This window comes from Solanum dulcamara, chromosome 6 (assembly GCF_947179165.1).
Source record: "Solanum dulcamara chromosome 6, daSolDulc1.2, whole genome shotgun sequence".
Classification (NCBI taxonomy): domain Eukaryota; kingdom Viridiplantae; phylum Streptophyta; class Magnoliopsida; order Solanales; family Solanaceae; genus Solanum; species Solanum dulcamara.
Genome location: NC_077242.1, coordinates 46,696,581 through 46,719,248, shown reverse-complemented (window position 1 = coordinate 46,719,248; position 22,668 = coordinate 46,696,581). Strand labels below are relative to the sequence as shown.

Here is a 22,668-nt window from a genome sequence, read left to right as displayed (position 1 = left end):
ATATGCTATACGATAAAAACTCTACCAGTAGGGCCCAAGAAAGATAAAACTATACAAAGGAACTCACCTCTAGACTTATTGTCACCGGTACAATAACATCTAGGTACAAAAGGACTATATATACAAAATGTTTGTCTAACAAAAATACAAAATATGTAGACAAGTACAAAAGAAAGGGAAAAGGAAAATCTCCTGATGCTAGGAGCCCTCCATGATCCAAATCTACGATGGCCATGTCAGATGCAACACTCATTGAGGGTGGCTCATACTAGGAGTTATATCCAAAAAAGATACAAAAGTATAGTATGAGTACCAAAATATGGGGTACCCAATAGGCATCATAGACTGACCAAGCTAAGAAATATAATATATATATATAACAGGAAGAACAATAATACTAATAGTAAGGTTGATAGGTAATCATAAGTAAAAAACACATCCTAAGGGAGAAGGGAAACTATGATTGCATATCATACAAGTCAATTAACCACGGTCACATAACACACAAGAAGATGTGATGCACATGTGAACCATGCATGAATAAAGTGTGAATTTTCAAAATTATCTCGCTGGCCATCTCATGGACTCCTTGGGACATCTAAGTTACTGCCTTATCTCAACTGTAGATGCAATAATAGTAAAATATGGAATTTAGTCTACGAGACATCAAAGCTTTTCAACATATGTAGGGTATAAGAAGGACAAGTTGTGAATATTCCAAGGACCCATAATATCAAGTAAAATAGTACCTTTTCTCATGAAAAACACTATTTTTCTAAAAAAGAGCATACTCCCTTTAAAAAACAAGTTCCTCAAGTTAAAGAACTAATATCTGGATCCCATGGAGATCAAAATGTAATAAATATAGGGAAACTATTTAAAACACATAAAACCCATATTTTCTCTCATTAGAGAAAGAAAACCATGCAAAAATTAGATGTCATGCACATGAATGCTAACAAGATATTATCAAACAATTCTCAAATAACATAAAACCATAAAATCAACAAGGTAAACACCATGCTATTGAATAGTTGTACTAAACTCGAACTTCAGTCAGTCCGTGAACTTGAGGGCATATTCCCTCACACTTATATTTCTTTCTCTCAAATTGCTAAATTCTTGTACCTCGGCTTCCCTCAACTCTAAAGGAAAAATCACGTCAAGAAAAGCACTCTTGAATTCTTCCTAATCCACGGGACCATCATCTCTACCTCTTTCACCCTTCCATTGGCCATACCATACTCTAGAAACTCCCTTAAGTTAATAAGTCGCTAATTCTGCCTTATCAACCAAACTAATACCCATGATCCCAAAAATCTTACAATGCACTCAATGAATTCTTATGGATCCTCGTCCACCTTAGAGTTATGGAATTTGAGAGGGTTCATCCAAGTAAAGTCACAAACTTGGCTAGCTATTGTACAAATATTTAGGTTCAAGGGAGCTACGAGTTCCCTATTAGCTTGAGCTACTACAACTTGGGAAAGAACTTTAAATGCGGCTCAAAAATCTGAATGAAAAACTTGCTCATTCAAAGGGTCATTTGGAGCTTGTTGCTTCTCCTTAACATTCCTTCGTATGGGGATTACTCATGGAGGCATAGTTTGGAAATTGTAAAGAGAAAGCGTTAGAAAAAGCAACCTTAGAGTTCAGCTCTATCGCATGATAAGATCATAAAAGAAGTGATATTTTTCCTAAGATGCCTCCTAGACTCCTATTCATATATGTGGCATGCTTCACACTTATGAATACGACTCTACTTTACGCGGCATGTTAGACTCCCTAGAAAATATTAAACCTTGTGCTCTGATGCTAAGTTTGTCACAACCCAAGTCAGGCCTAATGTGTGATATGACAATTAGAATCCCAAAAGACTCCAATCAAATCTCTTAGCATATTATTCATGAGCATACATAAGATAAATAGGCAATAAATCTAAGGCATAGATGAGTTAATAAAGTCTCAACAAATATAGTATGAATAAAAGAGAATAAATCTCAAATTGGAAATGAAAAGACAACATAGAGTCTATGACATCCAACATGCCTCTGCTAGTCTATATGGGGACATAAGACAAATTCCTAGCTCACCTAATATAAACAATGAAAAGTCATAAGAACATAAGGAAAAGTAAATAGCCACTTCGACTAAACATGGGGACTCACCACAAATGAGAATAATAATAAGCTCTAGTCATGAAAGGGAAGATGAGCGTGATCATAGAACCCTATATTATGATATAATGTAGGCAAAAATATGTGTTAGTACATGGAAAACACTAAGTGTATTATAAGTATGCATGAACAATGAAAATAGGATAAATCAATATGAAAATGGTATGCATGACAAATATATTAAAACATGAGTAAGAACTTAAAAATATTTAAACATTATAACCATGTGGTCCATGCATCGAATAATAATCATGAGGACTTATACTTTTTCATATACCTTGGTGTGGAAAAGGACCGTTATATAATATATATGACCATGAGAGCTATAACATGAAATCTGATGTAACTCCCATATAGAGAAGGAAGATGCTACTTTGCCAAGGTAGACTCCATGATAACATCATAACATCATAAGGCATGTGGATACAGTAGATATGATATATTGGCATCATAAACTGATGCAGGCAATGTAGTTAAGGACTAAATGTTACTTCTAGGATTCCCTTGGGTAGCTACTTATCACACCATAATAACTTTCTTAAATCATAATTGATCATCACCATAGCTTTCATCATTAAATCATGAATCTCAACTTCATTCATAAAATCCTTTCTTTGGGAATCATAGAACTTCATAATCATCATTCATATAACCTAATCTTTGAAATTAAAAATTATCATTTAAAAAGCTTAATGCATGGGCATTCATAATTAAACCCGAAATAATGCAATTCATGTAAGAACATACTTATTATGATTATTGATAATATTTAAAAATAAAATAGAAACAACCCAATGCAATTCATCAAACAAGGATTAATATATAATTGAAAATTAAACAAAACTTTGAGAAAACCTGAGACTACATGGGTGAAAAGAACCCATGGATCAATCCCCACATACCTTGGTGAAATTTACTCTAAAACTGAAGAAGAATCTGATTGCTTTTGAAACCCTAGCTAACAGATTGGAGAGTAACCTTGAGAGAATTCTTTTGGTCTTGCCTTATGAGAATATTGAAGAATGACTTATAATAGAGAGAATTTTGAAGGATTGAGTATTTATTGATTGAACTTGGCCATAATAGTGTCTAGATTCATTGAATGAAACTTTGGAAAAAAACACAAATACCCTTCATTAAAACTCAGATTTGGACCTATGGCTGAGCTTCTATGAGTCGTTCTCAAGTCTACAACTTGTAGGTTTGAGTCATCATGTAGGCTTCTAAGAAGACCCTGATTTCAGGGTCTCTAATTCTTTCCTATGAGTCATGTTATGACTCGTCAACTGGACTATGATTCATAAACATGACTCATCCTAAAGGGTATGAAAACCTATAAATTAAGGGTCTCTAAACTTTATGTATGACTCGCCCTTACGACTCATCAACAGGACGACGACTCATCTTTTTGAGTCATAGGACTCTCTTGAGTTTTGGACCTGAAAAATTGTAAGGACTCACCTTATGACTCATTTCTATGAGTCATAAAAACCTCTATGAATCGCAGAGTGATTCATAGCCTTGAATCTCGTCATCATTTTGAGGAATTTCTCCTCGATTCCATCTTTCCGACTTTCGAGGTCTTACAAGATATCACATTTCAGTAGATCCTACTTTGGACAACCAATTCCCACAACTAATATTCTAAGGTTCATAGAAGTTCCTACAGTCTGTAGGTTTATCTATAGGCGACCCGAGGTAACTTTTAATGAGGCAGAAAATTGTCTTTTCCCACTTTTTCAAAAAAAAATCCTAAATGTTTTGGGAAAAATATGTCCCTTATCAGTACCCAATGATGCTTTTCTCACATTAACACTTATAATATTTTGAAAGCAAGGATTGAATAGGAGAAAAGCTAGGGTTCAAGTGTTTCAACCAAGTTCTTTTAGTTTTACTTGGATCATCAATCTTCTAAATATATAAGGCTAATCAAAATGTTGGAGTGAGTTTTTCATCATGGCTTACATCTTTGTTTAGTTGGTATGAGTTTGAGTTTTAGTTTCAATCCAAATTTTGTTAAATTGAGTCTTGAGTTAGTTGTATAATCTCATATTGAGTTCTTCATATATTAATTATACTGATGATTTCCATGATTTGGGTTTTGAATTGTCATTCATGGATGCATTCATATTAACCCAAGTGAGTATTTGTATTGCTTAATTTTATGCAATGTCTTGAGTTTAAAGGATGAATTATTTCATATGTTAATTCAGAAAGAAGTTTTGAGTATAATATTTCATTTGAGTTGGAGTCTTTCGTTCATTAATTTTTTGAGCATGATCTTTTTGAAGTTTAATGAGTTAAAGTTTATGCATTTATTTTGAAACTGAGTTGAGAAATTAAATCTAGACTAAGTTGAGAAACAAAAGCAATGTTTAAATACATTTATGGAGTTTGAAGAGTACTCTAATTTCAAGGAGAAAGTAATGAGTTGAGAAGCATTGAGTAAAATTTAGTAAAGTCCAATAAGACTAATGAAACAATATTTTGAGTATTTTCACTCACCTAAGTTCATGATCATAATAATATATTTTTGTGAGTAATATTGAGCACCAATTTGGGTAAGAGTCTAATTAACACGAACTCCATAAATAATATAGCCACCATAGGAAAAATTCCCCAAAGAGTGATGACTTGCATTCATGCACTTCTGTTTTTTAAAGAATCAACTTATTTCATATTTACATGCTTTACTTAGAGTTGAGATATTTCAGTATGTGTTCCTTGAGTATTCTTGAGTATGTTTCTTTTCAATCATTTTACATTATACATTCCATATATTGATGCCACTCGGTACTGTATTATTTTATGATACAGATACATGTGATAGAGACCATCAATAGGTGCATCGTTGAAGATCAGTTTCCTTTCAACTTTTGGTGAGACCTCGTTGCATTCAGAGGAACTCTTTTAGTTTATTCTATTTTCATTTATTTGTCTTTCAAGATAGAAGTGGTCCTTTCGCATTACCTATCTAGAGACATTAAAGGCTTCATAGATATAGACAAAATATTTGAGTCTATTTCAGTTTTCAGAGTATATTTTTTAACAACTTTTATCTATTTTATAGATTTTTTTAGATGCATGAGTATTAGTTTCAAAGTATTTTAAATGCTCACCTTATAAAACTATTTCTATGGAGTTGAGTCTTTTGTTGAGTAGTTAGCCAGGCCAAGAGTTCGTTTGGGAATGAGCAATGATTTCTGAGTGTTGTCCACACTTAGGGTGTAGACTCGGGCGTGACAGTATCGCGAGTCACCAATAATCAAACTTTCATAGTTGTAGCTTCACAAATCCAACCAGTCACTTTCATCACTCAATTGAAACCAATTAATCCAACATTTAACTATAAAATAATATATTTATATATTCATTAATAACCCGTAAGTTCATCAATAATTTATTCCAATATTTTCCACTTATACCCAAACTAATCCATTTTAAAAAAAAATCATTCAGAGAGAACTCATTATTATTTTTTTTAACTTACAAGGTTCAGTTGTAATCCTTCTCATAAGTATAAACACCAAAAAAATCCACTTTTATCAATAACTCACTACTAATCTTTTTCCCTTATCAAGAAACCCTAATTCATCACAAAACCCACTTTGAAAACTAGTGCAAAAATTTTAATTAAATGGTGATTTCCACTTTACATTACATCCCAAATATGTAAGGCATAATTATATTCAAGTATGAGGTTAGAGAAATTACCTATTTGAAACTAAATTCCAACTTTAGTTCTTGATGAATCTTCTTAATTCTTGAATGAAGACTAAAGCTTGTCTAAGATTTAGGTCACTATGTTCCTTCTTTTTTGTGAGGTAATATTATTGTTTACAGGTGAAATCACCACCCCATTTTAGCTGCTGAACTGCAAAGGCAGAGGGCATTTCATGCTTTTAGAAATTCCAAATAGAATGTTTCACCTATAAATTCAATAGAAGTTAAAGGGTGACTCCACTAACCCACATGCCAAATAATGTCTAGTGTAATAAATGATAACTTTACTTTTTTTCTTTCTTATATATATATATATATATGTGTGTGTGTGTGTGTGTGTGTGTGTATGTGTGTGTGTGTGTGAGTGTGTGTGAGTGAGTGTATGTATATGTTATAATTTCCCTTAAGATATGTATACTATATTTAAATCATACAATTATTGTAAAAATACGACGAGTACTCCACCTATACTCTTTATAGATTAAGATTTACATACTCTCTTTAAGTAATAAACTTAATTCATATTCTAAGATGCTACATTGTCCCTCACTTAGAATCATTTTTCCTCGAATGTTCATTTGTCCTTGAATGTTGCTTGTAGCTTACCCTGAGCTTCATATCTATTCATGAAATTCATAAAATCACCAACCCAACATTCACTTCACTTTACTTATTGAAAGCGTGAAAATTTGTCTAACTCTCCAAATTTTCAAAAATATCGACAGTGTTTCTGTAATATCCTGGGTATTTGAATGTTGAAATACAATATTATAAGGTTAAGTGTTACAAAGATGACCTTGAAGTAATTTTAGGTCAAGTATCTCAAAAGATAATATTTTCCAAAAATTGCATTTCCAGTGGGGTGCGCAATAGGTCTGCATTGTGGATCTACTCCCCCATAGTACAAATTTTCCTCCGGATAAAACATTTGGCAAAATTCTAACTCACTCAAAATTAGCCTATAAGGGAACAAGTTCTCATTGCGGAATTGATGTTACATTCTTGGTATTTGAAGGTTAGAACATCATATAATAAGGTTAAGCATTGCAAAAATGACCTCGGTGGATTTTTCGGTCAAGTATCCCGGAAGATAAATTTTCTAAGAAATTGCTTTCCAAGAAGGATGTGCAACGGTCTCCATCGCAAACCGTCTCCCCCATTCTGTAAATTTTTCTCCCAAGTTAAAATGTGGCTAAATTCTCATTCGCTCAAAATTGGCCTATCAAGAAATGAGTCCTCTTCGTGGACTTGGCTTAAATTATTTGTCCAAATTCAGTGTTAAAGTGGAGACACTTCAGATATTTTTCTAATTATTAGTTAATGAACCTTAACATTTTTAGGTCCTAATTCAACTCTATAAACTAACCTAAACCCCTATTCTTCTTCATCCTACCACAAATCATCTACTCAAATAATTATCTCTCTACAAAGCCTCTAAAAAACTCCAATGAAGATTCTCAAGGAATTCTCTCTAGCTCTACACCAAAAATCCTAAATTCTTCAAGTTTCTTTTGTTATACCCCATACTTTTGTACCTTGAAAGGTTCTTAAGCTTCTTAGAAGTTACCATGTGAGACGGATAAGCTATAACGCTATTAAATAACTCTAAGGAAAGGAGAATATGATACTCCATAACAAGAAAGATTGGAGATAGGGTTATAAGAATCTGGAAGGTATTGGAGGCCAAGTAGTAAGTCATAGGACTCGACTTACTTGTGTAAGCTATTACTTTGGATGTGTTACATGCTTAAGCTACTTGAGAACATACCAAGCTTATGTAGCAAGAATTACAAAGGTTCATAAAGTAAGACGAGATTATGAACCCACAAAAGGAAAAGAGAGTGACATGTGGCAGCATGAGAGAGTGCCATGTGGTAGTAGCTGAAAGTGCCATGTGGAAGCATCTGGAGCAATGGGATGGACCCTACCTACTACGTGGCATCCCCATATTGGAGGAGGGGATGTGGTGGCTCAATGGGCTTGACATGTGTCACCACTTAGAACTTGACATGTGTCACCACTTAGGTATTGATTATGATTTATTCTTATCTACAACCAAATTCATTCTTATCTACAAACTTCTAGAGAAAAAAAGAAGAAAAGAAAAACCTTGAGCTAGAGAAGAGAGAGCCATGGGTTGGTAAAAAAAGGGTAAGTCCTATGATTTTATTCCATGAATTAATTATCTAGCGTATACCATGATGATATGAAGGTGTTATTAATATAAATTTATGATTTGGGGAAGCACCAAAAGGACAACAAGCAGCCACAAAGTTTTAGTAACGCTAAAGGAACTTCTAAGGCGAGTTTTGGCGAATTAGGTGAGTTTCGGACAAGGTAAGATTTTCCCTTTTAAATTAGAGTTTATGATGATGTTAGGAAGTATATTACATTTATTAAATAAGGTTGGAAGTGGAAAATTGCATAAGGATGCTTGACGTTAGAAACGAACTAAATTGAAGTTGTTATAGTTAAATCGAAGTTGGGTAGTGTATTGTGATTGTGGTGATGAAGTTGCAGCTGGTTTTTTTGCGTGGTGCAGGGATGGAAGGTTTTTTAAAAAGGGTATGGGTGCTTTTTGTTTCAGCCACACGACCCTCCGTTTCATATTTTTAAAGGTTTTACGAAATAAAGATTAAAAACTCTATTTTGGTATCGTAGTTAAGCGAGTTGTTTGGAGTTTGTATTGTGTAAAGTTGAAGTGATTTACTTGTAAATATGATGCTGGTTCTTGCTGTTGGTATGGTTGTTGATATTTTTGCTGAGTTGAAATCTCGGAGATATTGAAGTTATAAGGGAGATGCTGCCCAATTTTCAGTAACTTCGAAGCTAGTAATAATTTAGTTAAGAGAAATGGATAAGGAAATGATTCCTATGGATACATGGTTGTAGAGTTGGAAATTGGAAAGTGAAAGGCTATTAATCTTAGTATTACTATCATGTTAAATAGGTTCAAAAGACGACGAGGCAAACCTGGTTAAGAGTAAACCATAAGAGGTATGTGAAGCTACCTTCTTTGTCTTGGCATATTTTTGGCATAGGTATGTAAAGCTATCCCTTCCTTCTTTTGGCATGTTTTGAGATAACTATTACATGATGTAAGTTTTTGGAGTTATCCCATCCATAAAGCTCCGAGCATGATTTATGACTCTTATCTACTTCCTAATGTTAGAACTTCCATAATAATGAAGCTATGGCTCTCAAGCCTTCTATATGATGGAGAGTAGTAAAAACATGTGAAGATATCTTCCTTTCTTTGGCATGGTCTTTGTGAAATAAATATATGATTTTTATATGCCTAAAAATAAGTTCCTATTCTTAGAGCCACTAAGATGGCCAATATTTTAGATTTCCAGAGGTTCTATTTTGATGCAATCCATAGTAACATTCAAAAGGTACTTGATATGGCGCTTGTCTTGATTTTTGAATGATAGCTCATTTTGATCATTCCATCGAGTCTCAAATATGATTTAAATTTCATTTAGTTTCTCACTACTCTACTCGTGAATGCCTCAATCCTTCCTTCATTGATCCCAGGCTAGGAGATACATGATCATGCATACTTTTCTACCTTGTTTGCCATGCCCCGACGTGAGGGGGCAGGTACGCCCTGTACATGGGTTATGAAGTTATGTTGTGCCATGTACACATATGTTGATGTCTGATGATATGATATAATATGATATGATATAGCCATCTGATATGATATGATCTGTTACAAAGATATTTCCTACTCTGGAGTTATGCTGTGTTGTGGCACCGATGATGAGATGGCGACCGCATTTTTTTCACCGTATCCTGTAATGGGGTCGGATATGACATATGTTTTTCCGCATGCATTATCTATTTTTATGATAAGTATTTTGACATTCTGGATATTTCGCTCTTTTTCTGTACATTCTATTCTGGTTATGATTTTATTTATTATAGTCCATGCTTTACATATTCAGTACATTTTCCATACTAACCCCTTTTCCTCGGAGGCTGTGTTACATGCCCACAGGTACAGCCGTTTGAGTTGCCGATCCACTTAATTAGGATATCCACTCTTCTGTTTGACAGTGCTCCTTTGTCTGGAGCCCTTATTTTGGTACTGACCTTTTTATATCCTATATGTATACATTGGTTAGGGGTACGACGGGGCTCTGTCCCATCATATGATTATGCTATCATTCTGTAGAGGTTTGTAGATATGTATTTGAGGGTTTTGTATATGTTTTGGGCTTTTGTGTTCCGTGATGGCCTTAATGGCCTTCGTATGCTACATCTACTTTCGTGTTCTCCTTAGCGACCTCTTATGATTTCTACATTTGTTTCTTCTGCTAACATGCTAAGTGGGGCTAAGGGTACGTATGGGTTCCCAGCTCAAGCACTAGTCACGGCCTATAAAGTGGGTAGTGATAAAAGTGATATCAGAGTAGTTCTTTCTTGGAGTATCTACAGACCGTGTCTAGTAGAGTCTTGTTTATCGGTGTGTTATACGCTACATCTATAAATAGGAGGCTACTTAATATTTAAGATGTTACCTTTCTTTCATATCTAAGATCGTGCGATAGATCCAAGTCATAGGAAAACTCTTTATATTAACTTTGGATGTTAACAGAAGGATGACAGCAACGGAAGGAAGTGACTGACGATATTGGAAGTCACAAGGCACGTAGGTAAGAAAAGGCATGAAAGATATTTGTTGGGTAAGGTATTGAAGTAGAACTGAAATGTAAAGTTATAAATTGAAAGGAAGAGTAGACAGGAAAGTGTAACAGGGGAAGTTCTAGTGGACGTATGAGGTAAGTCCATTTTCATATTGTTGATTGTGGGCGCCCTGTGTGGCTGCGATAAGATGTGATATGATACATATATATGTAACTTTATATATGTTGGCCCTGTGAGGCATTGTTGATATTTTTTGCGTACAGGTTTGAGATAGTAAGAAATATAGAGGAAACTCTGCCCAAATTTTCCTAAAAATAAAAAAAGAATGAGATACAGGGCTGTAGTATGTCTTGAAAGGTCGTGCCCACAATAATGATAAGATTTGGCTAAACCAAGAGTATGGTTGACCTCAAGAAATAAGTTAATTTTTGAATTGATGGCAATAGAAACTAGGAGGTTGGTATTGATATGGCAAACCTAAGTTGGAAAGGACTTGTGACCCCAGGGAGATGATTTAGAAAAGACTGATAGTTCTGGATAGAACGATATATTAAGGCACCAACGGAATTGATACATAGGAATAAACTGTGATGAACTATTACTAAAAGAAGTAATAGTATGATTATGACAAGAGTGCAAGGGAAACAGAAATGTGATAGATTTGAAGTATTAATAAGACAGTTTGGGAGATATTAAGGATAAGACTAACTAAGAAGGGTAAGTAACCCATAGTAAGAATCGTAAAAAAGGTTAAGAAGTGTTATACTATGGGGTGGAATATGAACTGGATATGATATGAATATAACTACGATCGTTATGAAAATAAGTAAAGCCTAGTGAGAAAGTGGCTAGTGATAGAACGTGGTTTGTGTAATAAGAATATAAGGGTAAGTGTGAAATAGAAAAGTGGGCTAGGGAACAAATAAGAAAGACTTATCAAGTTACGTGGGGAAAGTTGCGAATAAAAATTATGGGATAATGAAAATAATAGCGAGTACAAGGAAAGAAAGAGTAACTGAAAGAAGTAAGCAAGAAGAAAGTAATTTGACAGTGTAACAATAGGTTATGACATGTGTAGCCGAAGATACGAATGCTAAAAGTGACGGAACTATGAAAGACCAAGCTGTAGAAGGATGAGCAACGAGATAGAATGGGTGTTAGGGAATGATTGGTATGATATGAATAAAGATGGATGGACAGAATACATTTTGGAAATGAGAAAAAGGATTATGTGGAAGTAATGTGTTCCGAATAATACAGAGGTAGTATAAGATCCCTCTTGTGCGGAATAAAAGATAGACATAGATGGGATAAATTATAAGAGAAATCTACTGAAGCACCCAAGATAGATATGATTAAATGAATGCAGATACAGAACGAAAAGGGAACGTATAATATGAACTTAAAATTGCAATACGACTACATGGTTATAAGGTAAGGCCCTGATTGAGGCGAACTTGGTATGTTGTTAAGAAAATTAAAAGCCAGTGTTGGGTACAAAGTAAGGACAAGGGGTATAAGGTGTAAAGGGGTGGTGCATGCACACAACGTCCAACCCGACAATACTGAAATCCTTAAAAGTCATAAAAGGTAAACTTAAGGAATAAATGGTGAAATATACATTCATCCCAAGAAACAAAGGATATAGGTTGGGATAAAGCTACTCCTACAAGAGAACCTTGGATAATTATCGTCAGAATACAAGTATTGCCTAATTCAAATTAGAACGACTAAAAGTGCTAATTAACTTTTGATAAAGATAAGTAAAGTGTGGTCTTGGATGAGTTGTTCCATGGGATACTATAATATAGCGTACATGGATGTTTAAACTTTAAGAAGATCCCGTGCTAAATCAAGTTAGAAGGACTGAAAGCCAACAATAATGGGATAGAAGTCAGAATGGTATTTAAGGCGGTGTCAAGAAGTTTTTGGCAAAACCCTGCATGACATAACATTAGAAGATGGGTGTGTATTAAAAAAAGGGTACGACCAGGGAAGGGTATCGAATAACTCAAGAGATCTTATGAAAGATAATGATACCATGCGGGATCAAAAGACAAGATATTGGCTATAGTATTGGTCGCAAATAATGCTACGATAGATAAATAACCAAGGAAAAGGGACAGCAAGCCTCCTATGATTGGAAGTGAGAAGAGCAAGGAGTGAATAAAAGAAAAGAAAGAAGTATGATAAGATGGGACAAACGAGTTTCAATGGGAATAAGATAGATGAAGCAGAATTAATCCAGAGATGAAAAGACTACCAGCAGGGTTATGCAACCTATGAATATGTATGTCTTACGTATAGGACCAAGTGAGTAAGTATGTGGTAAAAGGAATAAGGGTTCAATAAGGACAATACAGTTATAATATTTTAGATACGTTACAGGGAGGTAGAGAAGAGATATTTGTACTTGTTCCCTATATCCAAAGGTAGTCTAACCTCCTAAAAGGATTGGAAGACAACGGTTATAGATAACTCCCAAAAATCCTCATAAAACCCTATAAGACGAGTTAACATTCAAGGATGAATGTTCTAAAGTGGGGAAGAATGTTATACCCCATACTTTTATACCTTGAAAGGTTCTTAAGCTTCTTAGAAGTTATCATGTGAGGTGGATAAGCTATAACGCTATCAAATAACTCTAAGAAAAGGAGAATGTGATACCCCATAATAAGAAAGACTGAAGATAGGGTTATAAGAATCCAGAAGGAATTGGAGGCCAAGTAGTAAGTCGTAGGACTCGACTTACTTGTGTAAGCTATTACTTTGGATGTGTTACATACTTAATCTACTTGAGTACATACCAAGCTTACTTAGCAAGGATTACATAAGTTAGTAAAGTAAGATGAGATTATAAACCCACGAGGAGGAAAAAAGAGTGACATGTAGCAGCATGAGAGAGTGCCACATGGCAGCAGCTGGAAGTGCCATGTGGAAGCATTTGGAGCAAGGGGTGGACCCCACCTTCCATGTGGCATCCCCGAATTGGAGGAGGGGATGTGGTGGCTCAATGAGGGCTTGATAAGTGTCATCACTTAGGGCTTAACATGTGTCACCACTTAGGGGTTGACACATGTCACCCCCCTAATATAGCCTATATATATATATTTTATGAGTGATTCTTATCTACAACAAAAGTTATTCTTATCTACAAACTTCTAGAGAAAAAAAGAAGAGAAGAGAAATATTGAGCTAGAGAAAAGAGAGCTACGGGCTGGTGAAAAAAGGGGTAAGTCCTTTGATTTCATTTCGTGAATTAATTTTATAGGGTATACCATGATGATATAAGGTGTTATTAATATAAATTTATGATTTGGGGCAGTACAAAAAGGACAACAAGCAGCCACAAAGTTTTAGTCACGCTAAAAGAACTTTCGAGGCGAGTTTTGGCGAGTTTGGCGAGTTTCGAGCAAGGTAAGGTTTTCCCTTTTAAATTGGAGTTTATGATGATGTTAGGAGGTATATTAAATTTATTAAATAAGGTTGGAAGTGGAAAAATACATAAGGATGCTTGACATTAGAAACGAACTAAATTGAAGTCGTTATAGTTAAATCAAAGTCGGATAGTGTATTTTGATTGTGGTGATGAAGTTGCAGCTGGTTTTTTTGCGTGGTGCAGGGATGGAAGGTTTTTAAAAAAGGTGTGGGTGCTGCTGATTTCAGCCACACGACCCTCCGTTTCATATTTTTAAAGGTTTTATGAAATAAAGATTAAAAACTCTATTTTGGTATCGTAGTTAAGCGAGTTGTTTGGAGTTTGTATTGTGTAAAGTTGAAGTGATTTACTTATAAATATGCTGCTGGTTTTTGCTGTTGGTATGGTTGTTGATATTTTTTTTGAGTTGAAATCTCGGAGATGTTGAAGTTATAGGGGAGATGCTGCCCAATTTTCAGTAACTTCGGAGCTAGTAATAATCTAGTTAAGGGAAATGGATAAAGAAATGATTCCTATGGATACGTGGTTGTAGAGTTGGAAATTGGAAAGTGAAAGGCTATTAATCTTAGTATTACTCTCATGTTAAATAGGTTCAAAAGACGACGAGGCGAACCTGGTTAAGAGTAATCCATAAGAGATATGTGAAGCTACCTTCTTTCTCTTGGCATATTTTTGGCATAGGTATGTAAAGTTACCCCTTCCTTCTCTTGGCATATTTTGAGATAAGTATTACATGATGTAAGTTTTGGGGAATCTCTGAGCATGATTTATGACTCTTATCTACTTCCTAATGTTAGAACTTCCATAATAATGGAGCTATGACTCTCAAGCCTTCTATATGATGGAGAGTAGTAAAAAATGTGAAGCTATCTTCATTTCTTTGGCATGGTCTTTATCAAATAAATATATGATTTTTTTATGCCTACAAGTAAGTTCCTATTCTTAGAGCCACTTGGATGGTCAATGTTTTAGATTTCCATAGGTTCTATTTTGATGCAATGCATAGTAACATTCAGAAGGTACTTGATATGATGCTTGTCTTGATTTTTGAATGATATCTCATTTTGATCATTCCATCGAGTCTTAAATATGATTTAAATTATATTTAGTTTCTCACTACTCTACTCGTGGATGCCTCAATGCTTCCTTCACTGAGCCCGGGCTAGGAGATACATGATCGTGCATACTTTTTTGACGTGAGGAGGCAGGTACGCCTTGTACATGGGTTGTGGAGTTATATTGTGTCATATACACATATGTTGATGTCTGATGATATGATATGATATGATATTGCCATCTGATATGACATGATCTGTTATGGAGATATTCCCTACTCTGGAGTTATGCTGTACTGTGGTGCTGGTGACGGGATGGCGACCACATTTTGTTCACCGCATCCCATAATGTGGCCGGATATGAAATATTTTTTCCGCATGCATTATCTGTGTTTGTGATAAGTATTTTGATATTCTAGATATTTCACTTATTTTTTGTACATTCTGTTCTAGTTATGACTATATTTATTACAGTCCATGCTTTACCTATTCAGTATATTTTTTCCGTACTAACCTTCTTTCCTTAGGGGCTACATTATATGCCCACAGGTACAGCTGTTTGAGTTGCCAATCCTCTTGTTTAGGACATCCACTCTACTATTTGATAGTGCTCCTTTGTCTGGAGCCCATATTTTGGTACTGACCTTTCTGTAGCCTATATGTATATGTTGGTCAGGGGTACGATGGGGTCCTATCCCTTCATATAATTATGCTATCATTCTGTAGAGTTCTGTAGATATGTATTTATGGGTTCTGTATATGTTTTGGGCTTTTGTGTTCCGTGATGGCCTTAACAACCTTCATGTGCTACATCTGCTTTTCTGTGCTCCTTAGCAACCTCTTTTGATTTCTACATTTGTTTCTTCTGCTAATATACTAAGTGGGGCTAAGGGTACGTATGGGTGCCCAGTTCGGGCACTAGTCACGATCTACGAAGTGGGTCATGACATTTTTGATCTTCTTATTCAAGGTATGTGGGTATTTATGTCACGACCCAACCCCGTAGCCTCTTGTTTATAGATATGGTGCACAACACACCGATAAACAAGCCTCTACTAGACATAGTCTGTGGACACTCCAAGGAAGAACCGCTCTGATACCACTTCTGTCACAACCCAACCCCATAGGCCGTGATGGGTGCCCAAACTGGACATACACGTATACCCTTGCCAACTATACATAACCCGTCTCCTATTTATACTCCAAAATGCATCCACAGGTAAGGAAACATACAAGCTGACAAGGTTATTATAACATATAGGGTCGTTCCATAATACATATATACGCGAGCCGACAAGGCCGCCACGACACGGGAAATACCCCAAATCATAAGTCATATCAGTACAGCTGTACATACGTACATATACAACTCATATACAATCCACATATACACACAACCCACATTCGTATCCATAAACCTCTATGAGTAAGAAGTATAGTAACATAAGGCAGGACAGGGCCCCGCCGTACCCGTACCCAACCGAATATATACATCAAAGTTTAGTACCAAAATCAGGCTCCAAAACAATGGAGCACTTCTGGACTGCTGAATGGGACTCCTATGCTGGTGGATCCCCCAATTGTGTACCTGTACCTACGGGCATGAACGCAGCCCCCCGTAGGAAGGGGGTCAGTACGATATATGTACTGAGTATGTAAAACATAATATAGCATAACTGGAGGCATATCAATAACAGAGAAGCAGGGGGTAGAATAACATATAAGAAATCTGTACTTAGATCTTGTGAAGTATAAACACGCATGATGAAATTATACAATATAACCGGCCCCTTTCAGGGAACCGATGAAGCATACCTGTAGGACCGTCATAGTTCCAATGCCATCACCACCTTATTACAACACATCATCATCATATATATATACATGCGTATCCCAGCCCTCTAGTAAGGGAGTCGGGGAGTTTTGCAGTAAACTGCGCACGAGAACATACCTCGGCCCGGGACTCGATGAAAGATGTGTTACCGTATACACGAGTAGAGTAATGAACAACTGTATGCAATTTAAATCATTATCGAAGACTCGACCGTAAAAGAAAAATAAGCGATCGTCTAAAAATCAGGATTGTAATGTAATCATTTCAAATGTCCTCTAAATGCCATTAAGGGCTATACTAGTTAGGGTCTCAGGAACCCTAGACATGTACTAAAGTAATACCAACCATTTATGAACTTAGGAGCACTTGTTTTCATATAGTCTTACAGTTAGGAGCCCGTATGTTCATTAAGTCCCTAGCACATAGAAAGTTCAAGGAAGGTGGTTCAACTACTATAAAAGTTCAACATCCAGAAATGAATAAGAGACACTTAGGAATGGAATTTATTCAGCAATCGTATCACTTCTTACTTACCTCTACGACATGCCAAAAGGAAAGAAGGAATAGGCTTTACATACCTCTTATGAATTTCCCTTAGTCGTGTCTACGGCGTCGTCCTCGAAACCTATTTAACACGGAAGTAAAGCGAGTATTAACAACCTTGGACTTTTCAGCAACCTAGGCTACTCGTTAGTATTCATAGCATTTATTCCCTCGCTCGCCTTCTTGACTAGTTCCTTAACTAGCTAGGATGTTAACGAAAATTGGACAGCACCTTCCCTATAATGTGCCCTATCCGAATTCCCAACCATTTCCTTAGCACCTGTAGACAATCAACAATACAACCAGCAGCCCATACATATGCATATTATGACAACATTACACCATATAAACCTCCAAAATTTCATTTGAAACTACGATACCAAAACTAGGGTTTTTAATCTTTCTTTCGTGAATTCTTTAATTGCAAAGCGGAGGGTCGTGTGGATGCAACCAGCAGCCCCTCATTCCCTTATCAACACACATTCCAGTACCCTAATAATTCACCACACGACCAGCAGTCACACACCACAAGCGCAACACATTATTCGATTATAATTAACTATAGCGATTCCAATTTCGATTATTTCGAACGCCGAAATTTTCAAACCTTTTCCCCAACTTACAGCAGATCCTTAGGTGTGTAATACACCCTAATTTAACCTCATAAACAACAAATTAGAGGGGAAGAACTTACCTTTTCAAAAATTGGCTAAAACTTGCTGAAATCGCGCCTCGGAAATTGTTTTAGCGCGTTGAACCTCCGTGGCAGCTTGCTGTCTATTTTTTGCTGCACCAAATACTAATTTTATACTACTAATACTTCCATATCATCGTAGTATACGCTAATTAATTAATTTATGGAACAAAAATGGGACTTACATATTTTTTCTCCCAAGCCGTCGAGATTTTCTCCTTAGCTCTTAGGCTTTTTTTTTCTTTCACGTTGCTTGCTGGAAATTTGTGAATGAACTGAAGTTTTAGGATACATATCAACTTATATGGGTGGTCCCAAGGGGTGACATGTGTCATCCCCTAAGGGGGACATGTGTCCAGCCCCTATTGGGCCACCGTATCCATGCATTCCATGTGGGGCTGCCACATGGCAGTGGGGCCACGTGTCACCCTCCCATTGGCTGCCCCGCAAATTTTTTTTCTCTTCCCCGTGGGCTCATAATCTCGTTCATAATCTCATCTCACTTTAAGAGCCTATGAAACCCTTGTTACATAAGCTTGGTATGTAATCAAGTAACTCCCGTATGTAAGACTTCTAACTTAGTAGTTTACGTAGATAAGTCGAGTCCTACGACTCGTTACTTGGCCTCCAACTCTTTCCGACTTCTCTTGACCCTATTTCCAACCTTCCCTACCATGGGGTGTCATATTCTCCCTTCTTAGAGTTGTTCAATAGGGTCGTAACTTAAGTACCTCACATACTAGCTTCTAAGTAACTTAAGGAACCTTCTGAATTCAAAGATGTGGGGTGTAACATCCTTCCCCCCTTTAAAACATTCGTCCCCGAATGTTAACTACAACTTCCCTTAAGACTATATACAGATTATAGGGAGGTTCCTTTCTTTTGTGATATCACATACTTGTCTATTCATATCTTTACCATACAAGTATTCAGGAGTCGGGGTTACCTGTAGATGTCGGGAACAGGTATGGATACTTATGTTTCATGTCCTCTTCAACTTCCCAGGTCATCTCCTCACGATTCCTATTTCGCCATAACACCTTGACAGAAGCTACGTCCTTAGTCCGCAGTCTTCTGATCTACTGATCCAGGATGGCGATAGGTTGCTTTTCATAGGCTAACTCCTCTATGACCTAGATATCGTCTACGGGATGCACCCGGGATGGATCACCCACACACTTACGAAGCATTGACACGTAGAAGACTAGATGTACGGCTTCTAGATCCGTGGGTAAGCTTAGCTCGTACGCCACTTTGCCTACTCGGCGGAGAATCAGGTAAGGGCCAATGTATCTCAGACTCAGCTTCCCTTTCTTTCCGAACCTCATTACCCCTTTCATGGGCGATACTTTTAAGAATACCCAATCGCCTACTTAAAATTCTAAAGGTCGACATCGATTATCCGCATATGATTTTTGTCGACTCTAGGCAGCTAATAATCTTTCCCGAATAAGCTTCACTTTCTCTACCACTTGTTGGACCATGTCTGGGCCTATTAGTTGCATTTTGCCAACCTCAAACCAACCGATAGGTGACTTACACTTTCTGCCATATAAAGCTTCATATAGCGCTATCTAGATGCTGGAGTGATAGCTGTTATTATAGGCAAACTCAATAAGTGGTATATGATCATCCCAGCTACCTTTGAAATCAATTATGCAGGCTCGCAACATATCCTCTAGCGTTTAAATAGTATGCTCGGCCTGCCCATCAGTCTAAGGATGAAATGCCATACTAAGGCTTACTTGTGTTCCTAGGCCTTCTTGAAATGACTTCCAAAAGTGGGCTGTGAACTGAGCTCCTCTATCTGAAATAATAGATGTGGGAACTTCATGAAGTCATACTATTTCCTTGATGTACAATTTCGCATAGTCCTCAGTTGAATAAGTGGTCCTGACCGGAAGGAAGTGGGCTAATTTTATCAGCCTATCCACGATAACCCATATAGAATCCTGCTTTCGAAGAGTACGAGGCAAACCTAGAATGAAGTCCATATTAATCGCTTCCCATTTCCAGGTTGGAATCTCCATTTCCTGTAGTAGCCCACCCAGTTTCTGATGTTTAACTTTAACTTGTTGGCAGTTTGGGCATTGGGCTACGAACTATGCTATATCCCTTTTCATACCGTCCCACCAATACAAACATCTGAGGTCATGATACATCTTGGTTGATCCTGGATGAATAGAATAACAAGCATGATGTGCCTCTCCTAGTACTTGTTGCCGTAATCCTGCAACTTCCGGTACGCAGACTCTGCCTTGATATCGTAGTACCCCACCGGCCGTAAGTTCAAATGGAGTCTTTTCCATTTGAAGAGTTTCATCTCTATACTGTGCTAGAACAGGGTCCTGGTATTGACATTTTTTTACTTTCTCCATGATAGAGGATTTAGCAATTCCTTGAACAGAAACTCCATCGTCACCCGAATCCACTAAGCGGACTCCAAGACTGGCAAGCCAACAGATCTCATGGATCATTTCCTTCCATTCTGGTCGTACCTCTGCCAAGCTACCCATTGATTTATGGCTAAGCGCATCTGCTACCACATTCGCTTTCCCAGGGTGGTATAAGATGTCGACATCATAGTCTTTCAGCAATTCTAACCACCTTCTCTGCCGTAAGTTCAATTCCTTCTGTTTGAAAATATACTGGAGGCTTTTATGATCTGTATAGATATCAACATGTACGCCATATAAATAGTGCCTCCATATTTTCAAGGCATGAATCACCACTGCCAATTCCAAGTCATGAGTTGGGTAATTCTTTTTATGTTTTCTGAGTTGTCGAGAGGCATAAGCTATAACTTTACCATGCTGCATCAATACACATCCAAGCCCAATACTGGAAGCATCACAATAAATAACAAGGACATTTGGTCCTTCTGAAAGAGTTACAACAGGAGTCGTAGTCAATTTCTCCTTTAATAATTGGAAGCTTCGTTCGCAAGCAACAGTCCACTGGAACAACCGCCTTTTGAGTCAGTCTTGTTAAAGGAGTCGAAATGGAAGCAAACTTTTCCATGAACCTCCGGTAGTATCCTGCTAACCCCAAAAAACTACGTACCTCCATAGGGGTTGTAGGTCTTGGAAAGGCCTTCACGGCCTCGATCTTCTGCGTATCTACGCGGATACCCTCTATCCCAACAATATGTCCCAGAAAAGCCACTGAAGTTAACCAAAATTCACATTTAGAAAACTTAGCGTATAATTTCTGTTGTTGGAGTATTCCCAGTACCACCCTTAAATGATCCGCGTGTTCCTTTTCTGATCGTGAATAGACCAAAATATCATCAATAAATACGATCACGAACAAATCTAAAAATTGTTTGAACACTCGGTTCATTAAGTCCATAAACACCGCTGGAGCATTTTTCAACCCAAAAGACATCACTTTGAACTCATAATGCCCGTATCGAGTTCTGAATGTGGTCTTTGGGATATCCGCTTCTCTTACCCGTATCAGATGGTAGCATGACCGCAGGTCTATCTTTGAAAAGCATTTAGCACCCTGCAACTGGTCAAACAAATTATCAATCCTGGGGAGGGGATATCTGTTCTTAATTGTTACCTTGTTCAGCTGCCTATAGTCAATACACATTCGCAGCGATCCATCTTTTTTTTAACAAATAATACCGGCGCTTCCCATGGGGATGTGCTGGGCCTAATAAAGCCCTTTTCCAGCAAGTCCTTCAGCTGATCCTTTAGCTCCTTTAACTCCGCAGGTGCCATTCTATATGGGGGAATAGAGATAGGTTGAGTATCTGGTGGCACATCTACCGTGAACTCTATCTCTCGTTCGGGAGGAAGACCTGGGAGTTCATCTCGGAACACATTTGGATATTCATTAACCACAGGCACTGACTGAAAATTTGGCACCTTCGCTTCTAGATCATGCACGCGGACTAAATGATAAATACACCCCTTTCTAATTAATTTCCTTGCCTTAAGGTATGAAATAAATTTACCCTTCGGCGATGCTGTATTTCCTGCCCACTCAACAATTGGTTCACCAGGGAACTGGAACTGAACCACTTTGTTCCTACAATCTACATTGGCATGACACGAGGCTAACCGGTCCATACCCATAATAACATCAAACTCCACCATATCCAATTCTATCAAATCAGCCAAGGTATGATGACTGTATACATCCACCGGGCAATTTCTATATACTTGTTTCACCACAAGAGAGTCTCCTACTGGTGTAGCCACCTCAAATGATTCTATTAATTCAGGCTTAATTCCAATTCTATTAGCAATAAAAGGAGATATATATGATAAAGTAGAACCGGGATCCATCAAGGCATATACGTCCCGAGAGAAGATTGATAATGTACTTGTGACTACATTTGGCAACGCTTCCTGATCCTGTCTACTGGCCAAAGCATATATACGGTTAGAAGGGCCGCCAGAACTAGAAGCTCCACCACGACCTCTACCACAGCCTACCGGTATCTACATACCCCACCTCATTGGGGCGCATAGCCACAGAAGAAGAAGAACTCGCAACTGACCCAGTTGGCTGAGCCATACCACCTGGAGTAATTTTAA

At 37.1% G+C, this 22,668-nt stretch overlaps 1 pseudogene; it reads right to left on the bottom strand.

The window, feature by feature from the left end:
• The window catches only part of LOC129892850 (uncharacterized), a 45,905-nt pseudogene extending 23,702 nt beyond the window's left edge, over window positions 1-22,203 (bottom strand).
• Window positions 22,204-22,668: the final 465 nt, after the last annotated feature.